General features: G+C 39.1%; 1 long non-coding RNA gene across 1 annotated transcript; it reads right to left on the bottom strand.

Annotated features, from left to right (window-relative positions):
• Positions 1 to 9,889: 9,889 nt before the first annotated feature.
• Positions 9,890 to 17,893, bottom strand: LOC126873591 (uncharacterized). Its single transcript, XR_007692463.1, has 3 exons — positions 17,084 to 17,893; positions 14,089 to 14,176; positions 9,890 to 12,994 (listed from the first exon to the last, which is right to left on the bottom strand). It is a non-coding gene; the product is annotated as an uncharacterized LOC126873591 (long non-coding RNA).
• Positions 17,894 to 18,787: the final 894 nt, after the last annotated feature.

Raw genomic sequence — 18,787 nt, 5'->3', positions numbered from 1 at the left:
TTGCTCGAGCTTGCACATGCGAACGGACAGCGGTCGCTATGATCGTTGGTCGTCCATGTGCGCTGGGAATAGCATCCGCGATTTATCTTTTTATTGTACCTTTATAAGTTATTTTTTATTTTGCGATTAGAAAGACTCGAGCCTAGATTTAAGTTTCAGCGGGCATTGCGCCCGAAGAAAGAAGAGGCTACGAACCGAAGAGGCCCGGCAAACTGCCGTTCAAGAGGGCAACTACCAATGGCTTTCCATCCTCTGGATCATCCAGAGCATGGAAAGTCATTCTCGTTACTACTTTGTCACTATGCTCGCTTTTAGTATTTGTAGTAGTAGTAGTAGTAGTTCTTTCTTTTCTTTTTTGGCCGATGTATATGTCGGTCCATCGTCACATTTCGCGGTAGATCGCGGTTTTTCTTATTAGTGTCGCGAGAGATTAATTACGGATTGAATTAGAGTTGCGAAATAATAACGTGCCTTTTTATTAATGTCGCGAGAGAATGTTTACGGTTTGAATTAAAGTTGCGATAAAATGATAATCGCGTTTGCTTTAGAGTTGCGAATTATGATATCGCGATTTTCTTTTGCACTTTTGATTATGAATTTCTAAGAGAGTAATACATTTTAGCTTTCTTGTGTCCTTTAAAATGTTTCCTTCATTTAAGATTAGATTTAAAATTATTAACGTTTCATTAATTTTATAATATTGCAGTGCATTAGACCCTCATAGGTAGAGCTTATACAAAATTTTTTATTTTATTTTAATCGATTTAAATTCAAGTTTGTTTCAGAAATGTCTACAGGAACGAAGTATTTCAAGATACAAGTATTTCATAAAATACCCCTTCTCCCAGTCCCAGTTATATTAAAATATTTGTGTAGTTAGAACTCATGAGAACTTTGACTTTTTACTAGGCAGATTAAATTGGATTATCAATTAAGTAGGGGTTTTCTTGAAATTAGCAAATAGGATGCTTACAAGTTGCTTGCAATGCCTTTAAGTTGCTTTTAATGCTTTCAGTGCTTGCGATTAGTTTTGGGTTCAATACATGCATAATTAAAGTACTATTTAGTAATAGCAGTAGTAGTAGTAGTGGTAGTAGTAGTAGTGGTGGTAGTAGTGGTAGTAGTAGTGGTAGTAGTAGTGGTAGTAGTAGTGGTAGTAGTAGTGGTAGTAGTATTAGTAGTAGTAGTAGTAGTAGTAGTAGTAGTAGTAGTAGTAGTAGTAGTAGTATTCAAGTTTTATATTATTTACTGTCAGATTTAGCTGTTCGCGTCGGTTTTTGAAATATTCCTTTTGTTGCTCCCTCTGCACAACGATCAGAGGTTTGATAGTTTTGCAAACGCACATCAGAAGAAGAATTTCCTTAAACTTTTTAATGAAAAATTAGTCAATTTTTGCGTAAAAGGAAGGGTGGATGGGATCGTGGATAGGGAGGGTCTCCACTCGCAGCAACCTCCATGCGGCGAGACCCGGGTAATCGTCATTATTTCATATATAATTACTAATCGCATTATTTACGTAATACAATTATTAATTATATAGCAAATAATACGAGCTGATTGGCTGCGATGGCGATTGTAGTTTCAGTCATCGGGTTGGTTGTTTCAATTCTCCGCTATAGCATATCACAGATGGCGTAAGAAACAATCTAATTGTTTGCCAGGTCGGTATTTCAGAACCTGAAATGCTAGGTCCCATTTAGTGTCGGCATTGAAATCTTGTCAGTGACCACAAGTTTATTTAATTGATCACTAAATAAAGTTTTGTTTAAATAAATATGATGCTCTAAATATACGGCTCAAATGGACTTTTAATTGTTATAAATAGTACAGGACGTAAAAAAAGACAGTGATTTTTGTCTAGGTCGATATTTTAGAATATAAGACACGGAATGCCATTTAATGTTACTTGCATCCTGTTCTTAGTCAGTACACCATTGATGCTTGTAATCCTATCGATAATGTAGGAAAGAACTGAAATGAGAAATCTTTTACTTCCCTGCATACAGTTTTCTATCAGAATTACTGTCGGTATAGCAGTTGATTATCTTATCTCTGAATGATGTGCTACCAATGGAAATTGCATTGAATTATGCAATTTTCGTTCCACTTTACGATGTCGCTAGGGCTTTTATCCGGTCCATCAAATACACTGGTAACTAATTTCGAACACTCAAACTACCAATATTTCAGAGTTTCAATATTCTTATTTCCTAATTACAATAATTCATCAGTTTTTATTCCGACATATAAAATAGTTCTACATTCGTCAGTTTGCATCAGTTGCAATATTCCTATCAATAATGGTTATTCTTCATATTCCGAGTCAAGTATGAGACAACTCTCTCCCCAGAAATCCCATCCTGTACCATATCACACAGATTGTACCAGGATAAAAAAACAGAGATCCACGTCCGGTTTAGTACACTCCAGTGTCCCCAACAACAATAATAGATTTGCTGAAAGACACACCTACTCCAACTAGCGAGCGAAGTTTTTCCTCTCTGTGGAGAGAGGAGCACACTAAATCGCCGGATCTCCCTGTCCTGTCCTCCCTCTGTTTCCCTCGCCGGGGGCATAAGCCACATTATACGATATCCGAGAAAATCGAGAGCACATCCTGGCCAAGGAATGCGTCGCTGAGCCCCAAGCTAACAATGGGGGCCAGGTTTTGCGCCATTATGTCGCTGGGGGATCGCATTACCGACCGATACGATCGCGCGCTTTCAGCAGCTTTCAGATCCTATCTTCGGGTATCTTTTTCTCTCTCGGTGAACGCAGAGGCTGGCCGGAACCACTGAATTTCGCAACGGTCTTGAAATCGAGGGTAATTACGCAGATTTACCCTCCTCGTTCTTTTTTTCCGCAGCTTCTTTTCGAATTCAGCTTCTCCGCCGTCTCTTTTCATTCGTCCTTACCGATGTTTTTCACTAGGGTGAAGTATCAGCTGCAATCGTTGGTTCATGTTAAAGGTGCGGTTGTAAATTAGAGATGTTGAGCCAGGCATTTGTCCGCGAGTGTTTCATAGCAGAATGTTTCGTATCGTACATTGTTCATATCCAATTTTCAAGATGTGAATTAATTGATACGTGTTTGAATTTTTTTCTGTCATTTTTTAGAGCAGTGTCATGTTCTCTTTATTTGGGACTCGAATTGGACAGGTTGAGTTGGCTTCTGTTTGCTGGTAACTAATTCCCGAAACGATCTTTCTGAAGGAGTAAGTCATTCTTAAAGAATACTGGACAGGAACCATAAAGTAAAACTACAATAGAATAAACACTACGAGTCAAATTATTGTTAATGAAATTTCGAATTTTACAAGTATTGAGAAATTTACCTTAGAAAATGTTTATGTGTATATTGTATATATCACGCAAAACATTTCGAAATTTTATTATCAGTATAGTGAGACGCGGACGCCGCTGTCGCGATTATATTGGTCAAATTTGAAATTAATCTGAAAATGCGTATAGAAACTGCAAGATATTTATAGCAAGCATATATTTAGTAAGAAAGTAGTATACAGAGTCGTATAAGTCGTCTTAAGCACATGATAAGTATTAAATATAATCCATTGAAAATTGAGATTTATTAATATAATGGATAATTGACTGAATACTTTCGTGATTTCTTCTGTGGTTTCTGTTTCTCAATACACGTATATACATACTTGTACTAAATATCTTGTGATTCCCATACATATCTTCGGATTTATCTTGAACTTTACCAATATTATCATGATAATGGGATCTCGTAACAATGCCAATAAAATTTCAAAATGTTTCATATGATCTATTACAAGCATGAATCTATTACAAGCGATAATAGGTTACGAAGAGTATATTTATAGAAAGTTTGCACAGTTGTTCGAATTTGGCAGATCTTCGCGTGTATAAGCATTCGCTGCGATTCAGTTTCTTTTGATATTGTCGGATCGTCAAATAACTGTGAAGTCGGCTTAAATGCGCCTCTGTATTTTGCCGCTGGGGAAACGACATTATTGGGCGATGCGATCGCGCGCGCTTTTAGCAGCTTTCAGATTTTATCGGTGTTATGCATGAATAGTCGATTTTTTTCGGCTCGCAAAACCATAGAGCAATTGGTTCGCAACCAGAGCGAAATACCGGAGAGCATGCCGATCGGTCAGCCCGTCTGTGTTTCCTCTGTTTTCCACCGTTTCAATATCGACACGGCCTCCTCTTTCTCTCTTGTTCAACGTTCGATCTCGCTCTGATCTTTCGAAGGACTCGATAATCGCGCCAGAACGAAAGAGGAACTTTTTCCGGGGCAATTTTTCGTTTTCGATGGATCATCCTTCTTCGATCGTTCGACACGCGTTTCCACAGTTTCGTTTTCTCCCTTTTTCGAATTTTTTAGCATTTTTGTAACCACGTCCAGATGAGAAGAGAGCAGGTTAATCTGTTAACTAGGTCCCTTTGCACAATAATTTAGCAGCGAATAATGTTGTGAGCCGTGCACTTTCTTTTTACTATTTTGCAATTTTTTAACAAAATATCTTATTATCAAACTTGTTATGCAAGAGAATTTGTTGTTTATCACTAGAACTACCGATCTTCGATATTTATTTCAATATGTTGTACGTAGTTGCTTGGAATTAATGCAACGTGATGAAAATACATTTTTGTTTCTGCGAAAATAAATATTAATATCGTAATGCGCTTGCAACTTTTTAATAATTGCAGAGGTAAAAGCCTGGTACCTTGTTGATTTGTTTCGTTCGTTAATAATAACCGGGCCTTAAGTAAACGTTCGTTCAATTAAGTAGAATGCATATAAGTGAAGCTTAACCGTGCGTTCATAATTGGCAATTCAATCAACGAATTAACCCGTGTTATCCACATTACAGGATAAGAAAATCTCCTTCTACTGCCAACTCTTTCTCTTCATTTTTTTACTACGAAAACGATAAGCCTTACTAATTTATCGATAGTTTGGTCGGTCTGTGGTCACAAAGCATCGATAATTATTGGTTTTGCAGGATGTCCAGCAAGAAATCACGACATCACAGTTCATTATGACAGTTTTTGCGTGAATTTCATTCAGCCGTGAGTTTTTCCGCGACTTTTTCCACGAGTTTTTCCGTGAACTTTCCGTTACCTTCGCGCGTGTCGGCGATCCTAAGGTCTCGTCCGGTGCTCTTCGAGAAGAGAAAAAAATTCTCTCCAGCCGCAGAGACTTTACGATCCTAATAAAACAGCCGCAGCGGTGGCTGGCCGGCGAAGAAGGAAAATCGCCGACGTATACGCACCTTTTTAACCCGAAGAATCCCATAAAAATTAAAAGCATCGTCGGTACACCGAGGCCCATTGTCCTGCGGCTACGTTCGTTTCCCTTCGCAGCTTCTAGTATTTTCTTCTTCCTTGCGGAATCTTTTTTTCCGAGTCCACAGCGCGCAAAAAAAGGGAAAAAATGAAAAGCCTTCCTAGGAAGAGGCGTATGCAAGTGTATACGCGGAAAAAGAAGCCAAGATGTAGCGAAATAACACGTTGCTTGTCTGACGACGAGTAGTACGTAGCAAAAAAAAAATGGTGGAGAAAAAGCAGACAGATTGAAAGAAGCAAGAAAAAACAGCGAAGGAAGGAAAGGAGAGTGGCAAGCAAAAAAAAAAAACAAAGAAGAACGAGTTGTCTTTTTCCGGACTGTAAAAACGAAGCAATCGTCGTCGCTGTAACTCCGTAAATCGTCGCTCGGGTCGTATATCACCCAGTTGAAAAATAATATCCGCGCTACCCCCCCCCCGTCTCTCTTTTTCGCTACTCTTTCTTTTTCATTTTTTTTTGCTATTCTCGCTTTTTCATTCTATCTTTTTTCGTTCGTTCTTCTTGTACTTTTTTTTCGATTGTTTGTTTTTTACTCTCTTTCGTATCGTTTGCACGTTGCCAACGAACACGTCGATTTCCTTTTTCTTCTAAAGCGCCGCAATCGCCCCTTGGTTCCAGCGCGCGACACTTGAAATTCTAATTCATGCAAATTCACCGTCTAACGGAGTAGAAATGTTTCCCTTGTATTTTAATGAAAATTTACCGCCCTTTTCCCTCGACCCCTTTTTCTCCTGCAATCTCGAGCCCCGTGGCCACTCTCTTCGACGAATATGAAACGACACCGCGCGCGTGCCGGCTCTCTCGCGATCCACTGCCACCGTATACTTGAATCAATTTTCGCGTTCGTTCCGAAGGGAAAGTTCGCGCGAATACACCTCCACCACGCGACACGGCAATTCCAATTTTTTTACCAGCGAATCCGTGACTATGTAGTTTTCCTAGCTTCTCTCCTTGTCTTCGAATTGCAATAAAATGTAGTATTCTACCTTTGTTACCGGGCGAATTTTGAAGCTTCCATTATGTTCGAAGTCAGAACAGACTGTGTAGATTTTTTTGCTTATTTTTTTTTGCCTGTGAATTGTAATATAAAATGTTGCCTTTTACCGCTTCCTACTTCTCTCTCTTTCTCTCTACTGGAATGGAGTTTTTAGAAAAGGGCAGTTTTGATATTTCTATTACGTTCAAGCTCAGAACCGTAATGCTGTATTGTATGACGAACCATAAGCTTGTCATTTTGTTTAGGACCGCAAACGATGGATTTTGGATCTTTCAACGTCTTCAGGATTAAAAGATATGAATTTAATTTTTTCATCTTATTCAGGATTAAAAGCGATGAATTTTGAACTGTTCATGTAATGAATTTTGAGTCTCTCATTTCGAGTATTTCATCTTATCCAGGTTCAAAAATATCGTATAATTATCGTATAATTGGTTGCTAATTTATTCAAGTGAAATATCGTTTGCACTCAAATGGTCGTTGCAAGATCCACCATTTTTCTATGCAACAATTTTCGAAATATTGAAAATGCGAGGATGTTGTTTGGTCTTCGAGAAATAGAATTATAAACGTTGCCGTGCTGTACAATCGATGAAATTTATGATTCTTTCTGCTAGATCTGAATCTATTCGTACACTGATTTCTCCGTTTCATATGTATGAAAATGACTTTGCTCGAGAAGCTTCGAACGCGGTATTGCGCGAGGAGGGCGAGAGGAAAAAACCAAAATGATTTGGGAATGCTACCAGTGACAATAAATATTTTTTCACGACTCGTTTTTTAACTTGAAAAGGGGCCAACCCTTTCTGTCTGCTTCTGTTTCTCTTACTTTGAAAGAAATCATGATAACATCTGAACTCTCGACATTTGTTACACAGCATCGTGTCTCCTCGCATTATTACTCTTTCGAGCTACTTTCTAAGAAACAAAAAAAAAAAAAAAAGGAAGAAAAAAAAAAGAAAAGAAAAAAAGATCAAGCAAACAATTCTCGAGATAATCGTGTTTTCTGATCGGCAGAATCAACAAAATCAGCATATCTTTCGAACGAAATCAGTGTGCATTTTTTCGCCAGAGCTAGACATGCAAATGGCTTTTGACCGAAACGAAGTAAGGCGGGATGAATTCAATTCCCTTGGATGAAGAGATACGCTTTTTATGGGTGTCACGTATGCTCTGGAAAAGTTCTAATCGATCGACAGCTCTATTTCAAACTGTCCATGTGTGAACGTGTGTACACGTGTACGTACACGTATTCTACACGTACCATAGATACGTATATATATAGTTGTTGGACGGTACGTATCCGCGGGATCGTGTTTAGAACCAGTACGAAGAGGAATCGAGTGATCTACTGCTTTTAGGTTGTGTTTACGCGACGATCAGCGCCGCCAATTTCCCCCGGAGTTTCCACGGAGAAAGCTTTCGAAATGGACGTGCAACAGCTGTTACCGTCACTCCTGATGGAAACTGGCACGCGTTACTCGTCTGTATAACGTTCACGAGCACGTACGACTTATGCCTGCTACGAACGACAGTTATTGATTGTTGCACGGGCGTCCCTGGCCTTGCACCAGTCTTGCTTCGACTTTGTTACAACTCTCCGTAACTATTTCTTTTTTTCTCTTTATCGTGCTTCATCCATCGTTCCAGCTGTTTCTTCTCTTTCCATGATTGGAACATACGGCCGGTGATGCTTTGAACTCGCAAACAGTTTTCATTTTCCTTGCAATCGCGCGTTCTTATTGGTGAATAGTTTGTTCTTTAAATGAATGCTTTGGGGTTAGATCAATTTGAACTGCGCATCTTTTTTTGTAAATTCTTGATTTTACATTACATAATGGTTAAAGTAGATCACCGATGTCAGCTTTTAACGAGTTTCTAACAATATCTTACAATATTCTTTAGTCCAGTTCCACGGAATTTTGGTCGATCTTAAAAGAATATTGAGATTCCTCTTACATAAAGCGTGGTATTCTGCGATATTTCTTCGTGTTAAAAATTAAGTGACCAGAGTTACAATATATTTTAGTGAACAGATGACGAAGGAGTCTTTGGTATCACCGAAACCTGCCGAAACGTTAAAAAGGACCAGGACTGTGAGACGTATCCGCAGCGGTTAGCCCAAACGAACAGCAACGAATCGAGAAACCGGATGCTGTCGGCGACCCTCGTTGACGATTCGCAGACACTTTCGAGAACAGTGAATGGCCAACTGTTCACGACAGTTGCGACAACAGAGGCACGCGCGTCTTGCCGAAAGGAGACCCCCCTGTGACTCTTATGTCGTTCAGCATCTCGACTTTGGACCAATTAACTTGGCCATTAACTAACTTTAACTATTCTCGATTAATTTGCTGAAAAAGTGAGGGGAGAAGTTAATATATATTATAATAACAATTTATTTGACTGTACAATGATTCGAAATCAAAGTATGTTTCTTTTAACTCCGATTTTCGCTACCTCCTCTTCCATAAAATATTTCTATTCTTACTTCGTGTAGTCAAGTCTTAACATACATTCTTCGATTCCTTTTCACTTGTTACCAATAGCCTAATTCCAGTATAAAGATTTATTCGATTTTCATTCGTTTCAACGATATATCGGAAATAGAATTTTTATAATTGATTCAATGGAAGTCGCGTCTTGCTGACCTTAAAATGAGTTCCAAAATTTCGCCAGTGTTTCAGCTAGCTTTTTCGGACAACCAATTGATTTGAATTCGACTCGGTAATCAAAATTCTTTAAATAGCGAAAGCCTCGATCTCTAATACATTGAAAGTAAGTAAAATCATCGATACAAGCCGAACTGCAATATCTTTCAGAATATCGTCCAGTGTCGGTTAAAAAAGCCATCGCCCCAAAAACCTAGAAAGAAACGTTTGGAAACGCGGCGGTCGCTTTCTTCGTGATTCGATTCGATGGTTTTACGATGACTGGGTTTGGTAAACAGGTAATGCGAAAGGATCGTCCATTGTCCTGGCAGTGAGTAGCGATCAGAACGCGGTGTTTGTAGACAGGGCCCAGTGTCAGGCCCCCCATCTATGCTTTTTTTTCTTCACCCTTGGTCCCTTTCACATCTCACTCTCACGAGTTAGGCTCTGGTAGCCACGGCGTTGACACGCAGGGTGACAACATAAATATAATGTCACGCTTCTGCGCTCGCCAATGGCGAACTTCTTCTCGGGGATCTTCTTATTCGGAGACCAGGTTCGACTGGAAAGGTTTGGGGGATCTCATTCATCGGGGAATACATGGAAGACGATTTTTATGGGCCACATGAAAAATGAGGTTAGCCGTTTATCGCATCGGACCTTTCTGCGTCTTCCTTGGTGCGTGTCCTGGAGAAACTAGACGGAGTGCCTCTCAATATTTTGGCACTCCGTAGGTTGAGGTTCTGATCTATATGTTTAACGTTTCTCATGGTGCATTCTAGGAGGAGAAGCTTTTGGATTGAATTTTAGGTTTAGGGGATGGTGCAAAGTATAGGAGGAAAGGATTCTCTTGAAATATGTAAATATTATAATTGTGATACCTATAGATATCATTTGCTGGTTATTGCATTAGATTATATTTTGTTATGTTGACGAATATTGCGCATCATTACATTATACAGTTTGATAAGATTTGCTAATTTGCGTTTGCATAATATGACTAAAATGTTCTTTATTTCCTAACGTGTTTAAAGTTTCACAATGATTTTGTGACCATGAACTTCTATGAAAATAATTTGTGTGGTGTGAAAATTATGACAAATCACACGAACATTTGTAGGAAATTTAGAGATTGGAAAACTAAAGAGGATACGTATGATATACAAAAATATACAAAATACTCGAAATTGAACAGATCACATCATAACATAACATTCAATAGGTAAAATTAATTTTTATTCGGGTGACAAACTCTTCAATTGTATTCATAAAAACATGAATTTTCATAAATCACATTTACATATATCCGTTATACAAGATCCGATAGTTACCATAATATCTCTTTTATAAAAATTCAAGCGCGAAATGAGTATTGCAAAGAAATCTGCAACAATTACAATTATAATTTTAATTTATGTGAATGTAATCGTATAATGTAATTGTACGAATAATTAAAATTATAATGACGACAGTTTTGTAGGATTCTTTTTACAAGACAATTGTAACGATTATCTCGAAAAAAGTGTAATCTTGATTCGATAAAACGTAATACTTTTGCATTCTCCACAGTGATAGTACCTCTTCTATGAATCCTCGAAGACTGGTGCCAAGAGATTGCAGCAGTCACGCGAGTCTTTGTCCTCTCCCTCTTTTCCATCGTACGAGCACTCGATGGGCATTATGGGGGGTACCGCGGGATGAAATCTCGTGAATGGTCCGGGGCCCAATTATATATCCGGCCTATTTAAACTCGACTCGGTGAAAGGTCGGAGTTTCTCTTTCGATTCCACGGGGGATCAGTTCTGCACAGAGAGCACAATGGCGTCCGTGACATCGTTTACGCGCACCCCCCGTGGTTTGCCACGGGACCAATAGGCCCCATGCCGCAAGAAAGACAGCCGTAGCGTGACATCTTCATTACCGTGTGGCCATGAGACCCACTCTACTTGTCTCGTTAAGGGGAGAATGAAAGTTTGGTTATTAAATATTAGTAGTGAAGTTCGCACATTATATAAGTATCTGTTATTAGATTTTGCATGCTTATGGGAAACTTAACCCTTCGTGATCCTCTTACAATCGAGTTGAATTTATATTTTCTTTTTCTATTTTTTCACTCTCTTTTTACCTTTAGCACATAAACCTTTAGTAATATAAAATAGAATTTTTGTATCAATTTGGAAATTTGGATTTGGAAAATCGAAACAGTAATTTAAGATACGTAGGTGTAGTTTAGCAACTTGTCCAGGATTTGTGGTGTTAATTTGGAATTGTATCTTCCTTTACAGTACATTTAACTCTCTCAGCAAATATATGAATACATATTCAGACCTGTAATCAACGTATTACATAAAATTTCGAAATTTAATCATTTTGTTAAGAAACGATATAAAAGTTAGTTCTTTGAAGAGTCACTCGGAGACTTTGGCTAACAGAATGCTTTCGTTCTAAAAAAATTTGCGATAAATGGATGAGTAGAAGCCAGCTGCCATCGATGCTCGAGCCGATAATAGACGAGCGTCGCCTGTATAAATACAGAGCGTCCAGTTTCTAAAACACGGTGCTCGAGTTGCATCGTTCTTTACAGAAGCGCATCAACATACTTATCCAACATCTCCATTTTTCGAAGCTTATATTGGTTTCCAAGCTTATATTGGTTTCCAGGCTTATATTGGTTTCGAACCTTATATTGGTTTCGAACCTTATATTGGTTTCGAACCTCGCGTTGTCTTTACTGTCGATTTGCGTAGGTCAATCTATCGGTAAATTATCTTCCCTGGTGATTTCTGTTGAAGCATAGGATGACAAAGATACACCTTCTCTTAAAAGCCGTAAGACAGTTTTTATATTTGCTCCAAAACTGTAACAGATTAAAAGATGAATTATCTTGTAACAGTTCATTTAACTTTGAAAACAAACGAAGCTTACAGCTACAGGAAGATATTTGTGCATACCCTCATTTTCAAATGAAGCACTTTTTTACTAGTTTTCTACATTTAATTTATATAATATTAAATTTTTGTAGTCGTATGAAAGTACTACCGAATGATATGGAACTTAATTAATTAGTTATATAAATGCTGTATGCTGTAAATTCTATAATGAATATAATGGTGCAGAAATATTTTTTATGTTACTAGTATATTAGGAGGTTTATTAAAAAATGTATGTAAGTCAATATGAATAGTACCGACAACTAAAACATAAAGCTATAGTATCGATAAAATTGCAGCGTAAGGAGTAGGAAAAACTTTATAATTCAGCAAGAAACTCTAACTTTTATTCATATATTTTACAAAAATCACCAAATATAAAAAAATATATCATTGTAAAACCAAAAAAGTAAATCGTTGTAAGACTAATATTTATGAAAAAGTATGAATTTCTTACTTTGACCATTCTGATAATTCAAACGTTAAAGTTCATAATTTATATGAAATATCAAAAGTTTATTAAAAATAAATGGACTGTATCCTAGGACTTTTGAGAAGGAGTGTTGGTTGAAACAGGGATGGTGAAGAGAGGGGGGGAGGGGTAAGTATAAAGAGAGAGGGTTAAAGGCGACAAAGAGGGTTCGTGGTGCGGTGCCTTGGTGGCCACGGGTGTGGTACAGCTTCCTCCGTAACGAGGGCCAACCTTTATGACCCGTAAAGATACGTGCCGTCCAGTTTGTCCTCCCCTTGCTCTCCAACTTCCCTCGAAGCCATTGCACCCCTTCGAGTTCCGCGCGATAGCCATACGAGGCCCGGCGTGACGTTGAACTCACGTAGGGATATTTTGGACCCCTTGGAGATGGCGAAATCTCCAACAGAGTCTCTCCATATCCAACCAACCCTCTCTCGATCGACCACACTCTTTTCCTACCCTCTCTCTAGCGAGCATCGAGAATTCCCCCGGGGACAGTTTTATAATGCCGGCCGTGATTGTGCGTGATTGTTCGAACAGCACCGACCTCGGCTACGAAAGGATTTTATTTCCGTTTTCAGGGTTTCCTTTAATCCAGATCCAGGCTGAAAGGTAAAATGGAATTATCGGGTTGACTAACGAAAAAGGTCTTCGCTTGTTTGTTGCTTTCTCTGGTATCGGTGGCAGTTTTGTAGAGTTTCAATAGGAAAGGGATGTTTGTTGCGTTTTGGTGTTTCTTTGACGAGGTGGTAGAAAATTATTGACAGAAGGGGATGATTGTTGTTTGTCAGTTAGAAGAATATAAGGTGGGGCATGATTAAGTGATGAATATCTATGGAAATTCATTCTTTAATTATGTCTTTGTACATTACGTATCTTCTGAATTATTTTCTTATTTTTCAATTTCCTATAAACGCACAAAAATCCGTAGTCTACCTGTGATTAATGCATATCATCGAAAAAATTGAATCTAAACCGAGATTCTTTCCATTCTTTGAATATCGTAACGAGCACTTGACTCTGGATGTTTCATATGTGTTTGCGTATTATATACGTTTTTTATATTTTGCACATTTTTCCGCAAATATATAAATATCCACAATTTATTAATGATGTACAGCGTTTTACGAATCAATGTGAACGCTGGTTATTTTATAGAACTGTCTTCTACTTCTTTCGACCGATGTATTTCCTAACGGCTGACAAACCCGAGGATGGCTAATTCGCGCGACGATGAGAAGCACAGGTGAACTTGTAAAAACGGGAAAAGGGACGTAATTAAGCTCTATGCATCGTTTCCTAGACGGAGATCCATTTCCTATCGATGCATCAGGATTTACAGCGCCTTGCAGCCTGTAATTTCAGGCTGGACGTAGGAAAGACGGGAATGCGACGACGTGGAAACAGGGTCAAAGGGGGTGAGGTCGTTCTACCATGAACTGGAAACTCTACGCCAGCACCCTTCGACCTCTCGCGAACCTTCGACACTCAACTCTCTCTCTCTCCCTCTCTCTCTCTCACTCTTTTCCCTTACCCTCCTCTACAAGAGCAGCTAATTTTGATTCACGATTGCCCTCACAGCTACACACCCCGCTACACCCTTTCATCAGCCAGATCTAGCTCTCATACCAACGCAGCAACCCTAATTTTCTCAGCGCCTCCCGTGCGTCCCGCAAGGAAAAAATTGCTAATACTTCACCGGCGAATTGAGAAGTTACTGCTTCCCTGTCTTGCTGCCTTCTCGTGGAGAGCGTTTTCAGATACGGTGTTCTTCACTCGTGTCCTTTCTACGGCATAACGATTTTTATTATTATTCTTATCGCAATTAATTCTTCCGTTATTACAAATCATTCAGATTCGCTAATGAATTGGTTCATTACAAAACTCGTATTTCTTTATTTTTCAAATATAGAAATGATACGTACGGCGCGATTCCGGATACGGTGTTCCAAACCCAGATTGCTTTAACCCTATCTTTTCCAAAGAATGATGATTTCAAAGATGATTTTTAGTTGTAATGGAGAAATATCTAAATGTATAACAAGTGAAGAAGGTTCATATCAAATCCATAGAATTTTATTTCTGGTTGTTTTGCCTCGGAGTATCAATATCGTTAGGATACACGTAATGTAATAATAAATAGACTTCGGACAAAACAATGTCGCCGCTACGTGCAACCGTCGAACGAAGACGAATTTGAATTTTCCGATTCTCCCCCGACTAGGATAAATAAACGGACGCGATCGTAAAGAGTTCAGTTATCAACCAGTTATCTAGCAGTTATCAGTTAGTCGCGCGAAGGAGTATCTACGAGTATCTATCGAGTATCGATCAGTTATCGACAAGTTATCAGCGATCTTATTTTGCTACTTATACACTGTCTTAGCGAATCCGTTAGTACGAGCGTCTTTGCGAACATTATCTGTACTTATTTATTTGATCATTTTAAATATACTTGACGGTTTCAACAACGAGCAATCTCGTTTTATAAATCTCACGATCAACTACCCTCTACATAAGCCTCCAAGTTGGTAACCCCGGCGTGAGTTGAACACGACTAACGAAATGCCACACACTTTATTTAGTTTCCAAACTTTAAATTTCTTAGAAATGCACAAAAATCTACGATCTATTCATCACAGCATCGTTCGAATGACACGATCCGTAGTAGCGTATCTTTTCGTCGTCTAATTCTCTTAAACAATGTACATACACCATACAACAATTCTTATTCTTTGAAACTCTTCTCCCTCAAGACACCCAATGTTCCAAAAAATGTTCAAGAATGACACGCACCTAAGACTGAAAAATCGATCAAACGAATCCCAATACTAAAACTACGCAACCCTCGGCCGGTCGATCGGTTAATTAGCGAGATATTCAGCGGGTTTGAGTGGACGGTGTCGGAAAGAATTTCTCGAGGTAGGCGAGAAGTATCGGAGCGTTAAGTCGAGACGCATTAATTGGAGGATGTGATCTCTGGTCGTTAGTCGAAAAATCCGTTTATCCGCGCTACACCGTGCTTCCTGTTGTGCAGAAAACTTCTTTTTTTCCCCGGCGTAGTGCCCCTCGCGCCGCCTGACAGCGGGTGACGGGAATATTCCAGCGTCAAATACATCCGCGCTGTTGTACGCGCGCACACGCGCGTGGACCGAAACAATCCACTCCCTCCCCCCCGACACGCAACGCCGAATGTCCACCCCCGTGTCTGTACGTTGGCTCGGCGTCACGCAGACCAGCAACAGGGCTACGTGGTGGTACGTACACGGAAAGCAACGCCGGTGGAAACAGGGGGATGGCTTGGTTGAGAGCGGAGGTATTGAAATTAGCCGACCGGTCGCTAGTGATGGCCGTTCGATCCTCTCTGTATCGCGAGTTCAAGTAATTTAGCGAGTTCTCTCCACGCTCAAGTAATTTATCCCCGAGCGTACCCGCTCGCTTTCAATGTTACTTTAATTGGAAAATTCTTGCTGATCTTGCAAATATACCCCGGGATCTGCGATAGTTGTTCCAACAACCGATTTTTGATTAATCGCTACACGAATTTTTGATCAGCGATGGATTCTGTGGGTTCAAGCAGAGGCTTTCAGCTTCCTTTTTTGGTTGCAGTTTGAGTAGGGTAAATGTGCATTTGGAAGGCTTCACCATCTGTTTCAGCAATTGCTTTTGATTAATGGCTGCACGAATTTTTTATCGACTGATGAATTCCAGGTGAATTTTGTGGTTTTAAACAGGGTCCAAGACTTCTTTTTGGGATTGCAATTTGAGTAGTAATAAAGTGGATTTCGAATGTTTGATACTAACGTTTGGGTAATTACGGTGGTATGAATTTTGCTTTGTTCTTCGATATTCCATTATAAAATTCAGTATTTTATAGAGGTAACTATTTATTAATTGCGAACTAAAATAGCTGTTGATAAAAAAAGTTGTTATTTCTATAGAAACTTCAAAACCATAATTTTAGTTAAATCTTTGCTTCGTCTTCTTTAGGATCTTCCCTAATAATTAAAGAGTTCTTACCCTTACTGTCGTAAACGTACTAATCGTTAATACCTAACCTAACCCTGGATTTGTTAGCGAGTAAAACTAAAAGTATAGAATTTATCAGAGTTTACAATGTAAGATGCAAACAAATTTCACAATGTAATAAAAAGATAAGTATCCATTCTTATAGTTTACCAAAACTCAAATCCCCAAAAGTACATAGATTATTGGAAATTTATAAAATTTCTGTGAAAAATTAGAAATCGATTCCAATAGCAGCTTTAGCGTTAAAATGGGCAGCGTCAATGACTAGTATCCATATGCTTTACCGAAAATCGCATAGATGCGTAAAAATGCCATAAATTCATAAAATTTCTATTTTCAACGTTAAAGCCAACCATAGAAGGGTATAGCAAACTTCTTTCCGTATGTAAACCTGCATACTTTACAAAAAAGCATTTGGATCTTGCAGAATGTACCGTTGTAAGTCTGCGCAATTTCTATAAAAAATCATAAATTGTGTCGGGTAATTTTAGCGTTAAAAGCAGCAAATAATGGAAAAATCGAGAAACAAACCTTTACTCGTAATATACACTTCATCGAAAATCAAATTCGAATTCCTAGAAATGTTGTATAATTTGTAAAATTTCTACGAAAAGTAATTAATTATCCCCGATAGTTGGAGCGTTAAAAAGAATGATAGAACGAACCAGGTGATTCTAAGCTCGTCGAGGCCATCGCTACCGGTGGGTCGGTCGTGTGTGCCGTGAACGTGCTCGTCGATGGTGGCAGGGATCGGGATCCGAGAGGCCTTGCATATATTCACACCGAATTAAGTCACCAACACACCGGCTACTCGGCTGGCCACACTCTTTGTGCATCCACGAGCCCTTTCACGCACGCAGTGTCGTCCTGAGCGTTGACCAGCCGGCGGATCCGCGCGTGTATTGCGCGCGAGCAATCCTCTACGTGTGTAGAAGAACGCGAAGCGACGCGGGCGCGGCCAGGGGGCGGCATGTTTGAATTTGGATGGTGGTGGTCTGGCTTTGGCCGGAGAGAGGAGTTACTGACAGAGGAAACAGGATGGCGAGTATAAGAGAGGGAGACAGAAAAGGTTGCGTGCGTCGCATGGTTTACTTTAAAACGTTCATTGTGGTGTATTTCCTTTCTAGCGGGGATGATATGAGGCTGCCGGGATTTCGACGCTTTCCACCTAACCACGGTCTCTTCATTGATTCCGTTGCTCAGATTTCTGCTTTATGTTCCTGTTTACCTCCGTCTTTGATATCCGTTTGAGTGACAAGATAAAAAACTAGTTGTTGCTCCGCTGGAGGCTTTGAGGAAGGAATTTTGCAGTGTTGCATGATGTAGTTGGTGTTTGATGGTTTGATAGTATTTAAGGCAAGGCAATTAGTATTTAAGTCGGTTAGTTTTAAGATGAAGCAAAATAATCGACGTTAGGAAAATCACGCGTGACAGAATTCCTTGTAATATTTAGGTAGTATTCAATGTTTCTTTCGTTTAATAGCCCGTGATAAGTACTCGAGGATTTGATAGTTTTAAAGTGGAATAAAATAATTGATATCTGGTAATTCATTTTTCATTCATTTCATCTTTTATAATGGGGTGTAACATTCGAAAGGTTAATAATTTTGGAATGAAACAGAGCGATCGACGTCGAGAAAAATGATTAATAGAAGACTTCTTCGTGGTATTAGCTAGTAAATTTTCCTTTCCTTGCATATCGATTCTTTATAAAAAGAACTCATGATCGTTTCCCAATGCCCAAATGCGTTTATCAACCGATGTCGAGAAAGGGTGATCTCGCAGCTGGCATCTCGGGACACGTCGCGCATTCTAAACCGCGTATTAGACGAGATTATTTGATTAGCATTGCTGTAAATCTCCTCAAGGCCCTTTATTGTCCCGTCAGTTTTCACAGATAAAGATGATATATTCGCTCCAGAAACGAGTCCCTTAAATATCCATCATCGTAACCTGAATTTTTTCGTCTCTTTTTGAACCTCAAGTAAATTTTCATGCACTTCTCATGCAGCAAAACGACTAATGTTGAGAAAATGTTCGTAACAGTGATATTTACTTTAGAAAATAGTTCACTTGTAAATCAAAAAACGAACTTTTTTGAGTTTATTTCTTTACGGCTGGTCGTTAAAAAAATGGTTCAGATTTGAGGGCGTCGAGGGCAAAAAACTGTCCTGTTTTGGTCAAAAATTAGTGCGAATGGGGCCTGTCAGAGACCTAAACGCGTAAAACATTTCCTGAAGTACGAAATAAAAAAAAAAAGGACCAGGCCTATTAAAATATACGGCACCCTTATTAAAAACAAACCTCCGTTTGGTGGACCCTTGATCTAAAAATACACGAAATGGTATTCCGCTTTTTTGTATTTTGTG

This window comes from Bombus huntii, chromosome 14 (assembly GCF_024542735.1).
Source record: "Bombus huntii isolate Logan2020A chromosome 14, iyBomHunt1.1, whole genome shotgun sequence".
In the NCBI taxonomy this organism is placed as follows: Eukaryota; Metazoa; Arthropoda; class Insecta; order Hymenoptera; family Apidae; genus Bombus; species Bombus huntii.
This window is presented reverse-complemented; position numbering and strand designations above follow the sequence as displayed.